Genomic DNA, 22,288 nt, shown 5'->3' with positions numbered 1-22,288 from the left:
CTGCAAGAGAGTGATTTCTGCCATGGGAGTTGGGAAGAGGATGCTGAGCCTCAGATGAGACCCCAGTCCCAGCTGACACCTGGACTACAATCCCAGGAGACCCTAAGCAGAGGGTCCAGCTAAGGCATACTTGGACTCCTGATCTGGGTAAACTGAGTAACAAATCTATGCTCTTTATTATTTTTTAATGAGGTATAGGTGATGTACAATATTGTATGTTTCAGGTACACAACATAGTGATTCAATTTTTAAAGGTTATACTCCATTTATAGCTATTATAAAATGTTGGCTATATTCACTGTGCTGTACAATATATCCTTGTATCTTATTTATTTTATATATAGTAGTTTGTACCTATGAATCCTCTTCCTCTATCTTGCCCTCTCCCCTCCCCACTGGTAACCACTAGTTTGTTCTCCATCTTTATAGATGTATGTTCTTTAAATCTGCTATGCTGATGCTAATTCATTACACAGCAATAGAAAATGAATACATACAGGAACAAATCATTTGTATCCCCTTCTAGTCTTTTAATTATCTTAGTTTGAAGTCATTTTTCCTGAAGAAAATGGAATCCAGAATCTGTCAAGAAGAATTCTGAGTAAATTTCATACTTTTAGCTGCTACATGATAGACGCAGTGTTAAACACCAACACCATGCTAGAAGCAAATATTTCCAACACACATATTTCATCACAGAGAGTGTGGACTTGGCTGCTCAACAGACAAACCCACAGCCTTCGTCATGACATGATAAACCAGTAAATGGACTGCCCTGAAGCAGGCAAGATGAGGGGCCAGGTGGGGCATGGGTGACACAGAATGCACTAGAATCTTCTCTGGCCATCCCGACTGAGATGCTGGATTAGAGATGTGCTCCCAGTATCTCAAATTCAGAGCTGGAACTCTAAATGAATTTTCCCATAAAAATGCTTTAGCAGCCTACTGAATCCATAGCATAGGAGACATTCCATCCGCAAGCAGGCAAGAAGGAAATCCTCTCAAACTTCTACTAGAGGTGGTAAGAAGTGAGGCTTCTTGCTAAAGTGACAGAAATAAATTCCCTGCAGTAGAAGTGTTACCTAATCAATTTGGGTCCGCTTGCCTGTGCACAGTAAAGCCAATCTACTGACACTGGGTTGTGGGAGAGGAAAGAGCAGCATTTATTGCAAGGCCAGGAAAGGAGTTCAGGCCTTTGGAGTGTTAGCTGCCTGTACTCCTTGCTTGGTGCCCTGCAATAAACACTAAACTTTCCTTCACCACAACCTGTGTCAGTAGATTGGCTTTACTCTGCAAGGGCAAATGGACCCAAGTTTGTTCAGTAACAGGAGGAGCCACTGAGCTACACAGCCATTTGACTTTTCTGGACCACCTAAAATTCAATAACGTTTAAATTCACGGAATGCACCTGTTAGGGACCCTCAGTTAACCAGAGATTTGGTGCTGCTTCTAGAAGAGGAAAAAGAGATAGATCTCATAGTAAACAAAATCTAAGATCTAGGCTTGACTGTTTAAAATGGGCCTCTTTTGAGAACAGTCCTGGGCACAGTGCACACTTATCCCAACTTTCATTCTTAGTCACAGTGACAGCCTGAATTATGAGATTTAATGATCCAGGCCATGACCCTGGAAGTCGGACAAATTTAATCGGCAAAAATTAACTTCTGCTCCATGGATTGTATCTATGCAGGCAGGACACCAGACAGAAATGTTCTGGGAAGATTTTTTTAATGCTAACAATTAGATCAGTTTAGCATGATTAAGTTATCTGTGGGAAATATACCTAACCTTTGAGGGTAGTATTTAGGAGTGAACGGTCACATTCCTATAGAATCTCCCACTAATGCCAAGGGAGAAGCAGAACCCTGAATGCACAAGAGCCTTCTGGGTGGTGTTTCTGAAGTTTGGGTCATTAGACATGTTGAACAAAAAGGAAAAAGTAATTGCCCAAATAATTTTTTTCATTTGTTGATTTTTTTTTTTTACCTTTTAAAAAAATTTTTTTTTTATTGAAGTGTAGTTGATACACAATGTTAGTTTAGGTGTATAGAAAAGTGATTCAGTCATACATATACATACATATATTCATTTTCAAATTCTTCTCCGTTACAACTTATTACAAGAAACTGAATATAGTTCCCTGTGCTATACAGTAGGTCCTTGTTGTTTATCTATTTTATACATACTAGTTAGTATCTGCAAATCCCAAACTTCTAATTTATCCCTCCCCCCACTTTCCCCTTTAGTAACCGTAAGTTTGTTTTCTGTGTCCATGAGTCTATTTCAGTAATTCCCCAAATAGTTTAGGCTTTTTCCAAATCTCTCACCTGAAATAACCAGACAACTACAGAAGCCTTATTTAGTCTTCTGCAGGCATTTGGAGTGTGTGTTTGATTCATTCATACAAAGGATTTCCTTGTCCACTTCAGTTTTCTCGCGTGGAACTATTATACGGCTATGAAGATACAATCACAGAATTCTACGAAACTGTGTTGGCAACAGGGCCCTGGCTCACAGATCAAGGCCCCAGAGTTAGGAGAAAATAACATTAGCCCTGGACAGCCAGTGCCTCCTTCACTTAAAGACCAGGCAGATTAAACACAACTCTTTCTGGCCCTGTCGGGGGCACCAATTTTTAGAGCCCAATCAAGAAATTAATGGGATTCTGTAGGATGCCTCAAGTCCAGCACTTTGCGACCCACAGGGCAATAATTATGCTCAATTACAGCCTAGCATGTGGCTTCTGGCACCATAAAAATCTCTCCACATCAAACCAATCTTCAAGGAAAAAAGACCCATTTTGGCATTTTTCTGCACTGCTAAACATCAGTCCCTAATTTAATCTCCAGAGGGCACCGCCATTTCAGATCTGCCACCACCGGCCACCATGAGACCCCAGGACTGACATGTTAAGTGAGGACCTCCATGCTTCCAGGGAACTTCGAGGCCCATCCTGACTCCGGGATGAAGAAAGGATTCTAACTGCCCTGGTCTGAGGAATAGGATCCTCACTGAGGGAATATGATGAGAAAATAAAACAGAAGCAAAGCTCAGAGGTGACCATATGGAAAATAGCCCACATTCAGGGGTGGCTTCATTTCAATTTGCAAGCACACAGCCACCAGCTATTCTGAAAAAGAATAGAGGAAGCCAGGCCAGGCCAAGCCAACCCAAAAAAAAAAAAGAAAAGAAAAGAAAGAAAATCAAAGACACCTAGGGAAGCAAGGCAGGCAGATGCCCCAAGGTGGAATTCCAGGTTAGTCACAGCCTTCTCCCTGCCTGAGACTCTGGGCAGAGAGGATAAATTCCAAAGGCTGAGGGCTGAGATGCATTTTAAGAATTTGTTTATGCTCTGTGATATTAAGAATGTCTCAAAAATGTTAGCTTCTTGCTTCTTGGTTGCTGTTGTTCAAAATAGACTAATACTCACATATTTCAAGGGATCCCAATTTAGGCTGATTATCTAGGAAGTCCTTGATTTCATTCTAACACTCGAAAGCAGAATTCAAGCAGCTTCAGGAGAGTCTGATGTGGAGGAGAGGGAGTTGGAGGGTAGCAGGCTGGCCAAAAAACTGATGGCAAGTAAATTTTAAATATGACCCAGCAATACACAATGAAATAACTATAAATGTCTACAGTATTAAAAGATCATAAGTATGCTTCTATTCTTATAAACATATCATAAATGAACCTAATATATTGACTACCCAAAGGTAGTTCTATAAAATGTTATATAGAGCATAACAACTCTAATGTAAACTTGATAGGAAATTTATATGCCAGCTTTAAGCATTAAACATTTCGTTTGCCTTTGTAGAAGGAAGAATCAATTTAGGGTGGAGGATCAATTTAGGTGTCCTGAGATAAGAAAAAAAAATGTCAACCTGGAATATCTGAAACATATGTTACTTTCTTTCTGTAAACTGTCCAGTAGCAGAGACTCACAAAACCACTTTAAACAGCCGCGCTTTGAAAAACACACCTTGCAGTTCCACTGCTCACCACTAGATGATATGCGCCTTCATAAAAAAAAAAGGGGGGGACTCAGAAAACTCAAAAGGACATCTAAATTTATAAGCGTAATTTGAATTTGAAATAATTCTAGGTGGAAAAACCAACACTTCTCATTATTCATGGTTTATAAAGTGAGGTATGTCTATAATGTGTGGCCTGCTGCAGTTGGCCAGCAAGCCAGAGATTCTATGTGAGGGGCTTCAGAGAGCCTTCTGCGTAAAGCTAAGATGATGCAGTTAGGGAAGCCAGCTGGGTCACCAGGAAACATCTCTGGATGCATCCAAACAAGGTTTGTTAATCTGAAAGGGCCAAGAGGGCAGCTGTTGGGGGGCCAGGGGCTTGTGGACATCACACTTGTTTGTGTGTAACTTGGACTCCTGATAAGGGAGGGAAGGGGGCAGGGAGCAACCACTGAAGGAAGGACACAGCAACTGAGTACAGGACAAACTGGTTAGAACCAAGATGGCAGGAGATTCGACTTCCAGCAGACCTTGAGCCTCATGGCACAGCCACAGGTGCCATGACAGTTCTTAGGCCAACCACAGAAGGTCCAAAAGTGGGCAAGGGCCCAATTTCTGGAAATCCCCACCCCTTCCTCAAAATACTTGGAATAACCCTCCTACTTATTAGCATATGAAGTTACCAAGCCCATAAAAGCTAACCACCCCACACCTCACGGCCTCTCTCTCTTGCCTTCTGAGAAGGCACACACTCAGTGTATGGAGTGTGCATCTCTGAATAAATCTACCTTCACTACACTATGGCTCGCTCTTGAATTCTTTCCTGCACAAGACTAGTACCTATTCTGCGTCAGCATCGAGGCTCTGGAAAATATGTATTTCTGAAGGGAAACTGACTCCTGAATATGTTGGTCACACCTTAAGAAAGGCTGGTACTAAGTAGCAGGTATAAATTCTGCCCTAAATGAAACTGTCAGCGGGTGAAATTGGCCTGAGTCCTCTCTTTATCTCTCTCCTGTGTCTCTAAAGTCAGTCCCCTTCCTTTTGGCTTCTCTGACTTGTCTACATGCCCAGCTTCACTCAGGCCAAGACCATTTTCTCAGCCACTCTCATCAAAATTTAGCTGCCTTATGTCCCGCTCCTCTAGGACTAAGCCCTTCCTAAGACAGGAGGGGCTGCTAAGGTGTTATCTGTGGATAAGGGCTCACTGGGAAGGACTCAGCAAGTCTCATTTGCATAATAGAGGTTTTTTTAGGCCATAGTGAAGTTAATAATGGGGGTTTTCTGAGAGACCAGTGAGAATGATAAATTAGAACACCTGTGACATTTGCTACAGGGTCTGCGGTGGGCCCATTAATGTCCGGCTCCCCAGTACTTCCAGGGTAAAACATCTGTGGCCTGTGGCTCTGAGTACTTCCCACCATTTTGTGTGCCACCCCCTCAGCACACGTGGTATGCTGGACACATCCCTCTCAAGGATCCTGATGCAGCTCCTCTCTCCTGATGGCAGCGACCCCTCCCAAGAGCTCTGCGGCTCAGCACAGTCCTCCCACAGTCCCTGTACCAGCTCTTCAGGGATCTGGGGCAAGGGAACCACGCGAAGGAGAAGAGGAGGGAGAGAAACGGTTTGCACCTTAGCTTCTTGAAAGTTCACACTGTGCCGATAATTAAGATTCCTTGAGATGCTGTCCTCGCCCGTCTCCCCGTCCACAGTGTGACTGAGGCTCTGCCGCCTCCCCAGGGGGAACCAGAATGTGCTCACACTCACATTAACTAGAGCTGAGCCTCCCTAAGCTCTAAGTGAAACTTGCACAGTCAAGAATTTCAATTCTTGCAGCATCCCCAGGGTGTATCTTACACCTGCTGTGAGTGGTCTGGTGCTTCTCACCATCAGCCTGGGTCCCTGAGGGGTTGATACTCCGCTGTTTTGTCCCTCCCCATCGTGAAGCTGCTGTGCACATTGGCCTTGACCTCTGGCCCAGTGGAGGTGCAGATCCAGGTCACTAGGAGGGTTCAATAGGATACGTTGGGAAGAAAACACTGCTCAGTGATTGTATCTCTCCTAACTCACTTAGGAAGGGTGCATAGCACCCTAAACGTTGTGGGGTTCTGGGATGCAGCATGATTTGACATTCAGAGCATACACAGCTCTCCTCCCCACAGCTGGTTTCAGGTGCCATCCTTGGAATATAGTTTGCCATGCTGTGTTCCTTCTTCCCAGCCTCCCCATCTTCCCTAAATCTGTGCATCCATTAGAACTTTCTCTCAGGCATCATGAATATTGACTTGCAAGCTGGCCTCTATACAACATTTCTGAAAAATATGGCTTCATTCCTAAAAGGGAATGTCAGGCTTCTAGCTTGACTTTATTGGAGGTCCTGGTCCAGCCCAAATGCTACCAAGGATCTCTTCCAGATCTCAGACTCATGTCCTCAGGCAGACCCTGGAGTGGTTACCAATGATGCTTTGTGAAGCTCTTTTTACCAAAAGCTGAGACTGGTCTCAGAGCATCCTCCTGTAAAAACAGAGAGAGGACTCATCCCTGGTTGGAGTACCACACTAGATGCTGCAAGGGAAGTGGGGACCAAGGGAGAAAGAGATGGCTGATGGACTGTCCTAAAGGTTCAACGTCCTCTTAGTAATATTCCATCCACTGACACTTTCACTCTGCTCGTCGGCTATAAATCCCCACTTTTCCTTGTGTTTAAATTGAGCTCCATCTCTCTCTTCTGTTGAGGAGAGTTGACCTCCTTTACAATAATCTTGAATGTTACCATTTCCACTAGTGTCAGAATAATTTCTCTTTAATAGCCGAGACCCCTGTCCAAGTTGTGCTGGTCAAGGTAGGAAGGACCCCTCCTTTGACCTTCAGGCTGCAAAGACCAGGGCTGCATTGGGCAGGTCATCTGGGAGTGGGGTTCTAGGAATCAGAGCCTAGAAACTAGGACCAGGGAAGCCACTATTCCTCCTGGTCATCTTCAGCCTCCATCCATGCTGCTCTCAACACTGCAATTACATAGACTCTCAATGTGACATCCTCAAACTCAGAAGGAGCTGTGTCTGGGGTCCCAGCAAGGTGAGAAAACAAACCAGAGCTGGGTGGCAGAGGACCTGGTGTGGACAGAGGGAGAAATGTTGGGTAATACTCAGTGGGGAGGCTGCCCAATTCATCCCCAGGTGTGTGAAGCCTGGCATCACTTAGTGTGTAGAAATATAAGATCCTGGGGACAGAGTTCTGAGACAGCAGGAGTACAAAAGACTCACTCAAAAGACCACATCCTGTTAACCCCTGAGAACAAAGGTTAGGTGAGGCTGAAAGAGACTTTTACAGGTGCTATCAAGATCATACAAGGGAGAGAGAGAAATAAACGTTCTCCTTACACTCCTGGAGGCTGTATTCTTCAAGACTCTTGGTTACAAGTAACCGTAAATGCAGATGATCTTAAGAGGAGATAGGCCACACCTGACTCAGGCCCTCGCGTCTGAAGCCTGTCCCGAGGAGAGAGAAGATTTGCACTGTAAACACATGGACTGCAGGTCCAAGGGGTTAGACCTCCGAAGAAAAGAGGTGAGCTGTTAACTCAAAGAAGAAATGCTAGGCAGGCGAAACAAGCAACCAGTCAGTGGCCTCCGAAGCCTCCTCACCCTCAAAATGGCAAGACTGTTGAATGCGGAAACTCTAAAGACAGAGAGAGGTGACTGAGTCCTTATGACCTACTAGTGAGAGCTCGGCAAATCGTTCCACTCCTGTGGGCCTCCGCTGTCACAGTGTACGATGGGAACAGCCTACGCTGTGAGGGTACTGGGAGGGTGCGGTGAGACAATACTAAATGTTCACTAAGTGTTACACATGAATAGTCCTCTTCCCAACCGCCCCTTCCCAGCCCCCAGCTTAGATGAAGCCGAATGAGGTAAAAGATCTTATTTGTTTTCTTCAAGGCTGTTTCCCTATTCCTTGTGTACGACAGGCACGTAGCCAACATTTCTGAAATGAATGAATGACGACGGAATTCATAACCATCCTGTGAGTTTCTACTCTTCAAATGTCAGCTCCTAAACCTTAGCAAACAGAATTAGTCATTTCCTCTCTTTACCTGCTGACTTTTTATTATTATTATTAAGCCTTCTTACAGCCCTTAGCAGCAAGGATGAGAACCAGGAATGGGTGACTCAACTTGGGATCCCACTGCTGGCCTAGTGCCTGGCACCTAGCACATACATGTTGATGAATAAAGAAGATCACCCGATTGTAAACTGACTATTTCTCTATTTCTCTATTTCTCTATTTCTCTATTTCTCTATTTCTCTCTCTCTCTCTCTCTCTCTCTCTCTCTCTCTCTCTCTCTCTCTCTCTCTCTGTCTCTCTCTCTCTCTCTCTCTCTCTCTCTCTCTCTCTCTCTCTATATATATATATATATATATATATATACATTTTTTTTTTAAAGTCGCCTGGTCCAAACTCCTCACCTTACAGATGTTGTCACAGAGACACAGAGAGGTTAAACAATTTGCCCAAAGCCACACAGCTTCCCAGCTGAGCCACGAGTAGTTTAATATTCTTCCTTCTACTTTGTACCACCTGGACCTTGGTTCTCTTGTGCTGCAATGAGTACCGCACACCGTGAAGGATAAAGCAAAGTTCTTTGTCTTCTAGGAAGAAAGGGGCACCTTTAGTACGGAAAGTCACCAGTACAGAGAACACCATCACGTTCCAAATGCAAATACCATTCACTTGCTCAGTCCCACATATCAAAGAATTTTGTCTCAGACTTTTTCCTTTTGCGACCTCTTGTTTCTTTCCAATAGATCAGGCAGGGCTCAGCCATTCCTCCCCAGCTCCAACACATGCCCACACCCCCAATACCAAATCACAGAAAGAGGAGGCAAACAAGCTTTATTTGGGCTGGAGACTGAATGCTAAAGCCCAAGCAATGGGTTGATAAGCTCTCCTCCACACTACTCCATCCTGTCCTCCAGCAGATGTCAAGCCACGCTGTCCCCAGTATAACTACTCCCAAATTGAATTTCCCAAAGTCCAGGTGCCCTGCCTCATTAATTTCTATAAAAAACAGAATTTACCATTAATGCACTCGAGACAGTTTACATTATTCTCGTTGGAGACCATGAAAAAATATTTATTTTATTCATTTATTTGGTCAACCAACATTTCAACAGCCACTCTGTGCCAAGCACTGGGCATAACAAAACAGTGAATCATGAAGAATGTATGTGCTAGCTAAGGCATCAAAGTAATCCATTAACAACATTTGTTTCAAAATCCCCAAAGCAGAGAAGCTTTCTCATTCACCACCACCCCTGATATTAAATTCAAAGAAATGCTTTGAAAAGCATATCATTTAACAGCTTTTTAATTAAGAGGAAAGATTCTTTCAGGGTAAACTTGATCTTTTTGACTGGCAAAAGGTATTTTCCTTAAAAATAAAATAAAATAAAAACAGCAGGTGGGTTCAGGCTGCTCTCTCATTGTTAGAAAGATGGTTGAGGTGATGTGTTCACTGCTTCCTTAACACCAGGAGGAAAGGCTGCTTCTAAATTTAAAGCATGCTGAATGTTTTGATGTGAGTAGGAAGCAAAACATGTAAGACTCCATCAAAAACCTTTTTTGGAGGCACTCAGAAGAGCCCAGTGCAATTTCTTCCAGGGCTCAGAAGCACAGCAAATATATCTCAATGAATTAAGTTGACTGCATAAACCATTTGCTTCCACTTTCATTTGTAATGAATTCATTCATTTTGCAAAGTTAATGATCCTAACTTGTTAGTGTTAGCTGGGCTTCTGGAATGTTTCCTGGTATCCCAAAGCTACTCCCTTAAAAGGTATTAGTAAGTATCCTTTTTGGTGTAAAAGGGACATTTTGGATTCTCATTTACCCAAATATCTAATTTTTGAGTGAGGAAACTGAGGCCCAGGGTGTTTTGTTCAAGAGCACACAATAACGAGCAATAGAGCCAAAGCTAAAATAAGTCTTTTAACTCCACATTGAGTTACACTTAAATGATCCCATAAAATAACTATTCTTTGAAATTTACATGAGTCTACCAATTGTCGAGGGTCTGTTATTTAGACCTATTACTTTCATATTTACTTTTCCTTTAATCCTCACATAAAAACCTCCAAGATAAGGGGTCATAGATGGATGCCACTAAAGTGTCTAAATAATACCAGTATGTACCACTTATTGTGTACTGAGTACTTCTGATATATTATCTCCAATTCTCACAAAAAGTCTGCAAGGTATCATCATTCCTGTTTTACAGATGAGACTTGGTTCTCTAAGAGATGAAGCAACTTGCTAAGTTCACAAAGGTAGGAAGTCATGGCGCTGGATCCAGGTCTTCCCATGAAAGGGCTGTTGTATCCCACAGACCACCCCCCCCAGCATTAGGCACGTGACTCCAGTGACAGTGCACTAGTAGTCGGGGATGCCTCCAGGTAGGGCGGGGCTCTCAGTAGAGCAGTGGTGCTGCATGAGGCCGCCCTGCACGGGGGTCTGCCTGAGGCTTTGCTTGTCAAAGTCCATTACCTGACCCTATCATTGTCTTCAGGGGTGGTTCTTGTCCTTAGAAATAAATTCACATCAGCCATATCACAAAATAATTACCAATTACTTATCATGACAGTAATATGGATAACCATCATTCACTGAGTACATGCTACATATGCTTTATGTCCATTGTCTCTAATTATTACGGAAATGGACCGCTCAGCCCAAGAGACAGACCCCATTTTCCACTCAGGACACATCCTTATGTTGAATTGTGGTGCTTAAGAAGATCCTAAAGAATGTGAACAAAGAATTGTTACAGAAGGAGGGGAGGGTCTTACCTCATTCTGTGATGATCTACTGAGCACACCCTCTAGCAAAGGATCATAGCCAAAAGTTAATTTTCCTTTTGTAAGCTGTAAGGATTTGACAGGCTTAATCTAAAATCAGCACTGGTGATATGATAATCAGTACTCACGTACAGACTGTCTTTTTTTTTTTTTTTTTTTTGGTGTTCCATAATAGTTATGACAAAAACATATACTATGATGCCTAAAGTAACAGTCTGGTAGTATTTTGAGAAATCTTGTCTATGTCATCATGTAATAACATTTTGCCAAATGTCATCATAATATGTATTACTCCTGGGAAGACTTAAGAAGTTAGGCAATCTCATCTACTGCAACTTAATTTTGACCATTTTTTTGTCCTGCTATTTTTGGAATGAAACAGTGTATGAGGCCAAGGGAGCCATAATATACCTTAATACACACTGGCACCAATATCTCATTTTCATCCACAGCGGCAACCAAGACCAATCTCCCTTGAAAAAATAATAGAAAATAAAAACTTATTTGGGAAGTGCCTCAAAAGTCACCCACTCTTTTGCAGCCTTTAGCCTCTTCGGGGTAGCTATGTAAGGCAAGATCATGACAACAGGAATCAACTGACATACTTCAAGTAGAAGCCATTGGAAACAACCTAAATGTCCATTGACAGATGACTGGATAAAGCAGCTGTGATATATTTATACAATGGAATACTACTCAGCCATAAAAAAGAATAAAATAATGCCATTTGTAGCAACATTCTAAGTGAAGTAAGCCAGAAAGAGGAAGAAAAATATCATGTGGTATCACTTACATATGGAATCTAAAGAAAAAAGAAAAAATAGAGGACACTAATGAACTCATCAACAAAACAGGAACAGACTTGCAGACATATTAAACAATCTTATGGTTACCAGGGAAAGGAGGTAGGAAGGGATAAAAATGGGAGTTTGAGATTTGCCAGTGATTACCACTATATACAAAAATACATTAAAAAAACAAATTTTGTCTATATAGCACTGGGAACTATATTCAGTATCTTGTGATAACCTTTAATGGAAAATAATATGAAAATGAATATATGTATATATATGCATGACTGAAGCATTATGCTGTACACCAGAAATTGACACATTATAACTGACTATACTTCAATAAAAATAAATAAATTTAAAAGACTGTACTAGAGGTATTGTTCTCTTTTCTCCTTGAATTTTTTTAAAAAATGTGACTGCACAAAGCAATAATTATAATTCTATACTGTAGGATTTGTGTCATATATAGATACACTATATATGGCAATAATAGCACAAAAGAGGGAGGAAGAAATAGAGCTGTATTGGAACCAAGTTGCTGTGTTTTACCAGAATGGTCATTATTAAACTGAAGCAGGTTGTAATAAGTTTACATATATATTGTAAACTAGAGCATCACTAAGAAATTCATTTTTTAATTAATTAATAAAACAACACAGGACTTAAAATGGCATCCAAAAAAATTTGTTTAACACAAAAGAAGTCAGCAAAAGAGGAACAGAAGAACAAAAAAGACATGAGGTAAACAGAAAGCAAACAGCAAAATGGTAGATATAAATCTGACCATATCAGTTATTATATTAAATGTGAATAGATTAAACACTTTAACCAAAAGGCAATCACTGTCTGCCTAGTTTAAAAATCAAGCTCCAAAAATACTCTGTCTTCAAGAAAAAACTTTAGATTCAAAGACACAAACAGATTGAAAGAAAAGGAATGGGAGAAATATATTATACCATGCAAATAGTTATTATAAATACCTACATTAATATCAGAGAAAAATAGAATTTAAGACAAAAAAAATTACTAGAGATAAGGAGGGACATCATGTAATGATAAAAGGATCATAACACCAGGAACCTATAAGAATTATAAATATATAAGCATCACTAAGGAAAACAGTTTGGAGATTCCATAAATGAAAAATAGAGTTAGCATATGATCCATCAATCCCACTCCTGGGCATGTATCTGGAAAAGATGAAAACCCTACTTTAAAAAGATACGTGTACCCCAATGTTCACAGCAGCACTATTTACAATAGCCAAGATATAGAAGCAACCTAAATGCCCACCAACAGATGATTGGACAAAGAAGTTGTGGTGTGTGTGTGTGTATATATATATATATATATATATATGTATATGTATATGTATATGTATATGTATGTATATATGTGTGTGTGAAAAATAATATGTATAAGTGAATCACTATGCTGTACACACACACACACACACACATATACATACACATACATACACAATGGAACACTACTCAGCCATAAAAAAGAATAAAATAATGCCATTTGCAGCAACATGGATAGACTTAGAGATGATCATACTAAGTAAGTAAGACAGAGAAAGACAAATATATGGTATCACTTATATGTGGAATCTAAAAAAATACACAAATGAACTTATTTATAAAACAGAAACAGACTCAAAGACATAGAAAATAAACTTATGGTTACCAAAGCGGGAAGGGGAGGGATAAATTAGGAGTTTGGGATTAGCAGGTACAATCTACTATGTATAAAACAGATAAACAACAAGGTCCTACTGTATAGCATAGGGAAATACATTCAATGCTTGTAATAATCTACAATGAAAAATAATATGTATAAGTGAATCACTATGCTGTACACCAGAAACTAATACAACACTGTAAATCAATTATAATTCAATAAAAATAAATAAATAAATATACAGGTACCTAATAACAGAGTGCTGAATACATTAAGCAAATATTGACAGGATTGAAATAAAAATTTAGTAATTATAGTTGGAGATTTCAAGTCCCTTTTCTCAGCAATGAAACTAGAAATAAAATAATGATATAGAAGTTGTAAACAACTATCAACCAACTGTACCCAAGTAACACATATAGAAGATTACACAATGGTTTTAATTCACATGGAACATTTTCCAGGGCAGATCATATGTTAAATTATGAAACAAACCTCAATAAACATAAAAGGATTCAAATCATACAAAATATATTCTCCAACAATGATAAAACTAAATTGGAAATCAACAACAGAAAGAAATTTGGGAAATTCAAAATTTTGAAAAGCATACTTCTAAATAACCCATGAGTCAAAGAAGAAATCACAAGTTACCTAGAAAATATTACAAACAAAACCAAACATACTAAAATGTATGAGTGCAGCTAATCCAATGCTTAGAAGAACATTTATGGCACTGAATGCTTAAATTAGAATATCTATAATCAATGAAAAAGAAGAGCATATCAAACCTACAGTAACTACATGGAAGGAAACAAAGATCAGAGTAGAGAGGCAGAGGGTATAGCTCAAGTGGTGGGGCGCATGCTTAGCACACATGAGGTCCTGGGTTCAATTCCCAGTACCTCCTCCAAGTAACAAAGATCAGAGTGGAAATCAATAAAATAAAAATCAACAAAATCAAGACAATTGTTTTGACAAGATGAATAAAACTGAAAAAACTTTCACTAGACTGAGAAAGAAAAAAGATATAAATTATTAAAATCAGGAATGAAAAGGGAATGTAACCACTGATCCCACAGAAATTGAAAGGATTATAAGGGAATATTATGAACAACTTAATTCCAGCAAATTACACAATTTAGCTAAAATGTATCAATTCCTAGAGAGACAAAAATGACCAAAACTGACCCAAGAAGAAATTAAAAATCTGAAAAGATCAATAACAAACAAAAAATTGAACTAGTAATTAAAAATTTTCCCAAAAAAATAAAGCCCAGGCCCAGACGACTTTACTAGTAAATTTTATCAGCTATTGAAGGAAGAAATATTACCAATTCTACACAAACTCTTTAGAAAATATGTGTATTACTTTGTTAGGGCTGTGTGGATGAAGAATGTCGCCTACTGTATCAGTGAACAAAGGATGTTACAGCCATCAAGCCAGCAGCCACTGCAGCCACCCCTCTGTACACCCTCAGGGGATTCAGGGTGGAGAAAAGCAGCACACTGGCCCCAGAGAGTTAGGTGCAGATCAAAGGAGTGATTTCAGTAAGCTCAGACTCTTGCATCTTCCCAAAGAAAAGTGCTAAATTCATTAACTTGAGATACCTGGTTTTCTTGAATTAACAGTCATCTTTTGATGTTCCAACTACCTGTTTGTTGCAACACCTCCCACCACCCCCCAACCCACCCCACCAGAATCCTGGTTCCTTCCTTACCTTTTGTGGAGCAGTCCCTAAGCCATCTGAGCAGCTGTCTTCTGTGCTCAAGTCCTCAGAAAGCCTGCCAAATAAAATACAATTCTCAACTTTTGGGTTGTGCAATTTTTTTTTTCAATTGACAGCTGCCATAACAAAGTACCCCAAACTGAATGGCCTACACAGAAATGTATTATCTCACAGTTCTGGAGCCTAGAAGTCTGAGATCAAGGTGTCAACAGGGCTGGTTCCTTCTGAGGGCTGTGAGGGAAGAGTCTGTTCCAGGCCTCTCTCCTTGGCTTGTAGATGGCCGTCTTCTCCCTCTGTCTGTCTGTGTCCAAATTTCCCCCTCTTATAAGGATACCAGTCTTATTAGACTAGAACCCACAAGAATGATTTTAAGTTGATGACCTCTGTAAAGATCCTATCTCTAAATGAGGTCACATTTGAGGTACTAGTGGTTAGTACTTTAACATGTGAATTTGGAGGAGGGACACAATTTAATCTATAACAATGGATGAGAAACAAATACTTCACAACACAACTCATTATATGAGGCCAGGATTATCCCCCAGATACCAAAGATATCAGAAGTAGAGAAAACTAAAGACCAATATCCCTCATGAAAATTAATACAAAAAATTTAAAAAATAACACTAGCAAACTCTATATATGTTTTTTAAATTACATACCGAGTGGGACTTACTTCAGGAAATTACGATTGATTTAACATTTGAAAGTACATTAATATTATGTACCATATTAATAGAATGAAGGATAAAAAAAACACATGATCATATCAGCAGATACAGAAAAAACATCTGACAAAATCCAATACCTGGTATTCACCATTTTTAAAAAGCAAACAAAAAAACTCTTCTTTCACAAAGTAGACAAAAACTAGAACTTCCTCCACCTGGTAAAGAGCTTCTGAAAAATTCTACAGCTGTGCTATACTTAATGGTGAAAGACTGAAAGCTTTCCGTAAGATCAGGAACAAGTCAAGGATGCCCATGCTTTACCATTTCTATTCAAACCTTTGGCAACCTGGGTAAAGGCTTCGGCAGCAAAAACGTTACCAAAGCCTCTAGCCAGGAATAGGCTACAGTAAGAAATAAAAGGCACCCAGAATAGAAAGAAAAACATAAAACTATCATTATTCACAAAATATGTATGTAGAAAATCTGATAGAATGTAGAAAAAGCCTACTAGAAATAATAAGTAAGGTTATCAAGGCTGTAGAATGCAAGCAACAAACAATCTAAAAACGAAATAAAGAAAAAATTCCAGTTGCAAGTCATAAAAAGAATAAAACAAAAAATCACTGAGAACTTCAAAACAGTGCTTTTAAAAGGTTTAAAAAAGTGGAGAAACATATTACGTCCACAGGTTGGAAAACTCAGCATTGTCAACGTGGCTGTTCTGCCCAAGCTGATCTGTAGATTCAAACGCAATCCCTATCAAAATCCAGCAGGATCATTTTTATAAAAACTAGCAAGCTGATCCTCAACTACATATGAAAATGCCAAAGACCTAGACTAGCCAATGTAAGTTTGAATACGAAAAGCAAAATTAAAGGAGTCATATTACTTCATTTCCAACATGACTAACAAGTATAGTAATAAAGTGCAGTATTGATATATAGACATATTGATCAATGGAAGAGAATAAAGAGTACAGAAATATACCTCTACATTAATGGACAATTTATTTTCAACAAAGATGCCAAGACAATCTGCTGTTAAAAACTATATTTTTCAAGAAATAGCCCTTACAATTGAATATGCAAGTAAACAAATTTAGTTCTTATCTCACTCCGTAAACAGAAATTAACTTTAATGGATCATAGGCGTCAGGGTATGAGCTAAAATTATATATTATCTAAAAGAAAGCATAGGAGAAAATCTTTCCGCCCTTGGATTAGGCAGAAAACTCTTAGATTTGACACCAAAAGCATGAAAATGCTGATAAACTGCACTTCAACCAAATTCAAAACATTTGTTCCTCAAAAGATACCATCAAGAAAACAAAAAGGTAAACCATACACTTGGAGAGAATACTTGCACATTATGTATTTGATAAAGGATTTGTATCCAGATCAAGCAAAGAATTATTACAGCTCAATAATTAGAAGGCAATTAAAAAATACGCAAAAGATTTTAGTAGACCTATCACCCAAGAAAATGTATAAATGGCTCAACATCATTACTTACTAGGGAAATGCAAATTAAAGTCACAGTAAGATACCACTCACTACTCACCCACTACAATGCCTATAAGTAAGAGACTGACAGCACCAAGCACTGATGAGATTCTAAAATGGTACAATACTTAGGAGAACAGTTGGGAAGTTTCTTTAAAAGTTGAACATTGGCTTAACAAATAATACGGCAATTTTACTCCTAAGTATCTACTGAAAAGAAATGAAGGTGTGTGTCTACACAAAGACTTGCAAGTGAATATTCAAAGTAGCATTATAAGCAAAAAATGGGAATAACCCACATGTCCATCAACTGTGAATAGATAAATGCTATGTATCTGTACAATGGAATGCTCTTTAGCACTGAAAAGGAACAATCTACTGATACCACAACGTGGATAAACCTCAAAGTCATGCTAAATGAAAGAAACTATACACAAAAGACTGTATATTGCATGGTTCCATTTATAAGAAATTTCTAGAAAAGGCAAATTTATAGAACTAACAAGCAGATTATCAGTTGCCTGAGTCTGACAGTAAGAGAGAGAAATAACTGCAAATAGATACAAGGGAACTTTCTGAGTTGATGGAAATGTCTTAAACTGGATGGTTGCACAGCTCTCTATATTTGCAAAAATAATGTGAACAGTTTGGTAGGCTGAACTGCTCCAAGGGTGTAAAATATCACTAGGAAGTTGGGCTGAGTTTGATGGGCAATTGGAAATGCAGTCTTGGAGCTCAGACAGATGTGAGTTTGGAGGATGTAGTTTTGGAAATTATGCACAGGGTGGAAATCATGGGAATGAAGGCAATCAGGAGAGAATGAAGGGCAAGCAGCACAGGACAGACCCTTGGAGAACACCCATCCCCAAGGAGCCTGAGGACGCAGAGTTAGAACAGAGTTCGCTATGCCGTTTAAAAGAGAAAAAAATCTCCCATGCCTTCATGAGACTCACCTTCCAGAACAGACGTCGGCAGTGGTGGTAAAGTCACAAAGAAACACAGGCAGACAGGAGGCAACAAACGGTCCAGGCTGTAGTATTCCTAGATGATAAAGGTACAAAACATGATGATTTCGCCCTTTTTCCTCATCCCTTAAAATAGATTTACTAACAGGTAGGCTGCACCAAGAAACATTCTTCTAGTTTGGTTTGCTTGTTCTTATGTCTTGCCTTTCTTGGGAGGTGATACATTAATACGATTTTTAAAATAAAGATTACATAAAAAAGCCATATAGAGCAAATCTTGTTCCTCACCTTCCCACCTCCCACTACATAACAACCTTTAGCAGTTTCCTTGGTTTGTTTTTGTTTTTGTCTTTTTCAGGAAATTTTGAAAAAGAATTTAGTAGAATTACAGAAAAGCGTGTGAAAATAGAGTGGCGTGAACAAAGAGGAAGGGTGGGGGAGGGGAGACCATGGTAGAAGCACCGCGGTCCCTCCTTATCTGCGCTTCCACTGGCCGCAGTTTCCGTTACCTGTAGGCAACATTATGTAGAAAGTTCCAGACATAATCCAGAAGTTTTAAATTGTGAGTTATTCTGAGTAGCGTGATGAAATCTCCTGCAGTCCTTTGTCCAGCGTATCCACGCTGTATATACACTGCCTGCCCGTTAGCATACGAAAAAACAGAATATATGTAGGGTTCTGCCCTATCCCGGGTTTCAGGCATCCATTTGGGGTCTTGGAACCTATCCCTCCGCAGATAACCGGGGGACTACTATGTGGGAGAAAAGAAAAAGGTGGGGATGGAGAACTTTAGGTGGGGCTTAGGTGACATTCTCTGGGTACTGTCCCTAACCCAAGAGGATTGTCTAGCCCTCACCCCTGTCTCCCCTCTGCTTCCCCGAGCAAAGCCCGACCTCGTTTGCTGGGACAGCAACGCCGCCCTGGATCCGCGCTCGCCAGAGCAAGCACCCACCTCTCTGCCGGTGGCCTCCCTCGGCGTGGGGCGGGGCAGGGGGAGGAGGGAGGCCTGGCCAACCACGGCTCAGCTCTTAAAGAGGTGCCGGGTCTCAATCTAGTCATTAAAACCCATTGGTTAATGCAACGGGTACTTCTAACACATTACTGCCGGCTAAATTCAGGTGTCTTCAATTATCCAATGATTGGGATAATTGAAGACACCTGAATTTGGCTGGTGGTAACATGTCGGTGTTAATTTCCTAACTTAAAAGATGGTGGTTATGTAGGAGAATGCCTTCTTCATAGTGACGAAAATATTTGAAGTGATGGCAAATCGTGTGGGCAACTTTCAGATGGTTCAGGAGTAGGGGGAATGTGCTTTGTACTATACTGGCAACTTTTCCATACATTTGAAATTGCTTTAAAATTTTTAAAAGCTGTATGTTAGTGGGTAGATTGGGTTGATGTGATGTTTTTGGTTTATGGGTTAGTAGGACCAGACAGAACAAAACGGAGGAGGTGGAGGGGAGGGGTCACGTGTTCCCCCGTCCTGATGTTTGTAGAACTCCCGGTTACAAGACTGGAAGTAACCCTGTTTGCCTTGCAAAACGTAAACAAAGACATTACCCTTAAACTGTGCAATAATGTGCTTTTCTCATCCCAGCTAACAGCAGGACTCCAGCAATCAGACCAAATAAGTTTAGTGGCTGGCGCTGGGAAGGTTCGCTCCCACAAAGAAAGGCAATTGAAGTAATTAGCCCAGTCTTTCTGGTAGGATCAACTCCTGGGCTCAGCGGGTGCGAGGGACCACACGGCTGTTAGGCAAGAAAAACTGTTCTTCATTTTTACCCTTTCTTCTTCTAACCCAAACTTTCAAGGCATGCCCAGAGAAGACACTTTTCCTCTCAATGTCCCAGATGGAAAGAGGCTGACGGCAAAGTCAAACCAGCGCATGCTCACAAGTGTTTGTTTCATTTTGGGTTTTGATTGTTTGTTTCCCAGTGAAAACAGCTTTGTTGTTTCTCCAGATTATAAAAGTAATCCATGCTTGTTACTAAAACAAATATAGGCAATAGCAAATAAGGATAACTATAAAGTAGAAAGCCAAAATTATCCATAATCTTCCCACCTGGAGAGAGCAATTGTTCATAATTTAGTGTATTATCATTCAACTTTATATAATTATAAATAAAAATATTTTTATAGTATAGTTTTATTTTATCTATTTTATTTATATTTTTATTATATAGTTTTAGTAGAGTTTTATGGCAAACTAGCTACATTATAACATTCTAATCTGTTTTCCTCTTCCTCTATCATGTTAATAAATATATGTTACAGATGTCATGCCACAAAGAATCCTTTGCCCAGACAACCCAGTAGAAAATTACGCAGAAGACTTTAGCAGGCTTCTGGGGGCAAAGCCCAGTAAACGTTAAAAGAAGCTTCATTGGTCATCAGGAAAATTCAAATTAAAACCATGATTACGCACCTGAATAGCTAAAATGAAAGAGACAGATAAAAGCACACGGTGGCAAGAATGTGAAGCAATTAGAACTCTCATACACCACTGTTCAGTTGCAAATTGGTACAAACACTTTGGAAAACTGTTTGGCAGTATCTATTAAAACTAATCATATGGACACATAGATTCGGAAGGTCTCTTCCTAGGTGCATACACATCTTCACTGAAATGCATCTACATCTTCATCGAAACACAGGTACAGGAATGTGCATACCTTCACGATTCATAATGGCCCCAAACTGGAAACAACCAAATGTCCAGGTATCACAGGATGGATGAATAAATTGTGGTATATCTGTAATGGAGTACTATAGAGTAATGAGAATGAATGGAGCCCAACTACACAGATGACTCTCACAAATGTAACACTGAGAAGAAGCCAGCCACAGGTTATACACTGAGCAATCCATTTGTAGAAACATCAAGAGCTAGCTTACTAACCATGGTGAGGTCAAGATAGAGGTTACTCCTCTCGGGACAGGGACTGCAGGGGAGCACATGGGGACTTCTGGGGTGTAGTAAACTTCTCTTTCTTGATTTGGGTACTGGATATAGGGGTGTATTCACCAAAGTTTATCAAGCTGTGCCTTTAGGATCTGTGTGATTTTCTGTATGTAGCAGGTCAATAAACATACTACTACCAATAAAATTAAACGGATCAGCTCTCCAAAGCCTGGAATCAACTGTTTTGAATCAGTTATATTCAGACTTTTTTTCTCACAATCAAATTGTAGGAATTTCCTAATTTTAAGGCAAAAACTACATCCAGACTGCATACAATATTGATAGCATTTCCATTTTTAACCCTCTTTAACTATTTTAACCTGTATCTGCTTGTTCCTCTCAGTAGGCACTGCCGTGTTAAGTAACGAAGAACATCCCAATCCTTGGCTCCTTGAGTTGTCCCCAAAGGGCTAGAACAGTGGTTCTTAGGGAAGGTGAGGGGTACATTGCAATCACCTACACGCACATGCATCCAGGGAAGTGCAAACGAGGTTGATGTTAATTGTACATTGTCAAGATGCTATGGATTGCCACCTCAATTTTGCCTCAGGTCCCAGCCACTCATTTTCCTGGATCCTGGAAGTGCTGGTTCTTGAAGACTCAGGAGAGTCCCTCCCCAGAAATTGTTCTCAACAGAATGAAGCTGCCTGCTCAGGCGATGCTGTTTCCTGGGGCAGCGCACATACAGTGACTGGTCCACATAGGACCAAGAAGGCTGGCCCCTGAGTCAGTGGACGACAACTCTGAAGGCCCGCTCCAGTTCCAGGTGACCCATGATTTGGCTGAAGCCTCTGCTGAACTGCATCCTGGCTCAAATTTCGCTCTATCCAATCTTGCTTCCCTTATCTCCTCCCAGGCGTGGTGTCTGAGACTACTCCCCATAAACTTCCTGTATGCAAAGCTCCATTTCAAAGCCTGTTTCCCAGGAGACCTGACCTTAGATGTTCACTTATAAGAAAGAATTCAAAATACATGTCCCATCACTGTAAGCCAGTACTGTCCAGGATAGGCTTTATGGAAACTTAAAGGCACACAGAACTGTGATTTTGGAAAAGCCAACTTGAAGCATGCTGGATAACGAACCACCAGGAAGCCTCAGGTCAGAAGCATAGATGGTCATAGTGAGCTGGGGAACCACTGCTCAGATTG

The 22,288-nt window shown here is 40.2% G+C and overlaps 1 protein-coding gene across 1 annotated transcript in view; it reads right to left on the bottom strand.

The window, feature by feature from the left end:
• The window catches only part of GPR39 (G protein-coupled receptor 39), a 304,862-nt gene that overhangs the window by 258,759 nt on the left and 23,815 nt on the right, over nt 1–22,288 (bottom strand). Inside the window, exons 2-3 of the mRNA XM_074363537.1 lie at nt 18,163–18,250; nt 15,028–15,091 (exon numbers count right to left, since the gene is read on the bottom strand). The gene's annotated coding sequence lies outside the window, so the exon portion shown is untranslated. The remainder of the gene's footprint in view (nt 1–15,027; nt 15,092–18,162; nt 18,251–22,288) is intronic.

The sequence above is a fragment of the Camelus bactrianus genome, chromosome 5 (assembly GCF_048773025.1).
Source record: "Camelus bactrianus isolate YW-2024 breed Bactrian camel chromosome 5, ASM4877302v1, whole genome shotgun sequence".
In the NCBI taxonomy this organism is placed as follows: Eukaryota; Metazoa; Chordata; class Mammalia; order Artiodactyla; family Camelidae; genus Camelus; species Camelus bactrianus.
This window is presented reverse-complemented; position numbering and strand designations above follow the sequence as displayed.